This window comes from Malurus melanocephalus, unplaced genomic scaffold, assembly GCF_030028575.1.
Source record: "Malurus melanocephalus ecotype Western Australia unplaced genomic scaffold, MMel_1.1 scaffold_115, whole genome shotgun sequence".
In the NCBI taxonomy this organism is placed as follows: Eukaryota; Metazoa; Chordata; class Aves; order Passeriformes; family Maluridae; genus Malurus; species Malurus melanocephalus.
The window spans coordinates 1,882,745-1,885,514 of record NW_026623347.1 but is presented as its reverse complement, the minus strand read 5'-3'; positions in this window follow the sequence as shown (position 1 = coordinate 1,885,514).

The following is a 2,770-nucleotide window of genomic DNA, read 5'->3' as shown; positions in this document are numbered from 1 at the left end:
GGCAAAATGCTTTCAAACTGTGCTCTGTTCCCATTGTTCATAATAAATTCTCTCCCTGCTTCCAACAGAGGGGACTCCACTCGAGGTACTGCCAAAAGGCAATGCTCCTGCAAGCACCACCCAGCACAGCAATGCTGGTCACGTCAAAGGACGGGACCTACAAGAAAAAATGAGTACATGAAATATCAGATTGGCTGGCTCAGGAGGAACTATGACATTCTTCAGCACTTGCTCTGTTGCAATCTGAACTAAAAGAGCTGTAAATGCAACACAAATGGTCCAGTTGTGAAAGCAGTCACATGGTAGAGGTTTTATAGCCAAGTTTTAAGCCTTTTTTCTTTGCAACAGATGACACGGGCAATGTTCCAGAAGGAGTTACACTCCATCTCACTCTTTGCCAAAAATAACCCTCTTAGGAAGAGAAAATAACATTTTCAGAGGTGTTCACAACCCCAGTCCAATCCATATGTGAAGCACAAAATTTAATCTGAGTTAGCCACATGCCAACATACTGCTTCCACTGAAGGTGTCACCTTGGGATCTTCCTGAGGCAGCAATGTGCAGATCTTGGCCTTTGCCAAAAACACCACTCCACAGCCTGTGGAAATCTATCTCTTCCCCATTTCGACTGGCAACAAGACTCAAATCGAAGTGTGAGAAACTTGACTGAGTTTTTTCATCTTCCCTCTCTTGCAGGGCCTGCAGATGGTGCCAGCAGTCGGCAAAAGCYGCAGGCATCACCCGTCTGGGGAGCCAGCCCAGGACTAAAGAGAAATCACCTGGGGAACAGRACTCTCTTTGGCCCCAAAGGATTGCAATTTCAAGACTGCTGGAAGTCGAGGAAGCAGATTCARAAATGTGCCTTAAAAAATATTTCAGCTTCTCTGTCATGGTGCTGAAGAGCAGAGGGAAGGCGAGCAGCTTATACACTGTAGATTTCTTTTTCTGTATCCCTACTGCAAGTTACTGCCCTGAACTGTGTGTTCTAGCTGTTAGCTTCAGCTYAAAACAAGCAGAGTGTTAACAGAGTCCAAGAGAAGAGGAAATCCTCATTTTCCCAACAGTGTCCATCTCCCAGAAGATGTCAGCATGGAGCCCAAGCCTTTTTTTTTCACAGAGCAAAAGTGTGGATGCTACCCAYGCATCCAAAAAGCTCCCTGACTATGAAAACCAACTGTAAATGCCTGAGAAATAGTTTCCCTGTTCTCTGCCTGTGTGTTGCTGTGAAGCTGGGAGGTGTACTGCCCGTCTGGAATGCTGTTTGGGTSAGCAGATGTTTGGCTGTGAGAGCAGCCAGAGATTGCGCTAAATTCTCTTCTATCTACAGAGCCTTTCAGCTCTGACTGCAGACAGAGAGGCAGCAGTGGTGATAGGTGAAAGCCCTGATAAGAATTGCTAGCCTGGAGGTAAATTGTGGCAATGTGTTTTTCTTTTTGGAGCCAACGTCTTCAGCTGGCAGCCTTCTCTATTAAGGTGTTTTTAAAATATGCTGCAAAGAAAATGGTTCTGATAATTGCACTSAATAGTGACTCCTTTCCCCAAGCAGGATTGGCTTCCCTCCTCTAAGGTRACAATCTCAGGTAGGTTTGGGCATTTTTTTTCAAATGGATGAAGAATCTATTTTAGAGCTGCTGCACTTACGAAGAAGTCTCCCGTGTGCTGTTTCTCACTGGGTGACACTGTACACGCTCCTCTCTCTCCATGCTTTTTGCTTTGCTGTAGGGATGATGAGGGATAGTTCACTCCAGGGTTGTATTACTTGTATTTATAATTACTTGTATTTATAAATGCTTTAAGCCCCTGAAGTGGGGATGCAATCAATGCAAGTGTGTGCATGGGTGTAGCAAGCAGCCGATTTTCCTTAGGAAACAGAAAGCAGCAGGAAGAAGTGTGACAGTGAAGTGGAAGGTCAGGAGCACTTGTCCCCAGAGCTGACTCTTTTAGATAAACAAAAGATATTAAAAAAGGACACACAGATAAAATAAGCACAGAGCGTGTATAAGACAAACCTGTGCCAGCAGTTTCTGAGCCAAGGCTGTATTTACAAGACCTAACGTCACCTGCAAACACTGCRGGACCAAAAATTAGGAAAAATGAAGCTTTCCAAGCATATACATCTCTGCTAAATACCTTTGGCCTGAATCACCATGAAAAATTTGCAGTGTTTGGARCCATTTCAAGTGAGCTGAACTGAGCCGAGTGCCTCAGTCTGAGGCTGCATCTCCAAAGGGGAAGTTTGTGACAAAGAGTGTGACAATTTGCCATGACTGCTGTGGAGAGTACAGAGCCATGTGATGCGCAGACTTCCCTGTTTGTGAAATTTACATTTTATGTCTGTTAATTTATGTAAAAGCAGGGGATTGAAATCTTGGGAGGTGGAATCTGTAAATTGCCTCTTGAAGGTTGGATTACTGATGGAGGTGAGGCTGCAGCCCGTGTCTTGTGCAAAGTGGAACCTTTCAGTGCTGGGGTAATCCTTTTTTAAATTAAATTCTTACCAATCACAAATAACTAGAGAAGCAAAAGGAGCTCAAACTCTCCTGGCATTTCTCAGTAGCAATTTTCCAGCCTTACCGTATCCAGCTATTTAGCTTTGCTCCTTATAGTGACTGCTGCCCCCCCAAGCTTCAGGGACATTAAACACATAGAGCTTTTCAGTGTGATAACTATAATTTAAAAGTGAGCCTTAGGTTAAGCTTTTACAGAATCACAGAATTTTTAGGGTTGGGGAAGAAACCTCTGAAGATCATCTAGTCAAACTCCCTGCCAC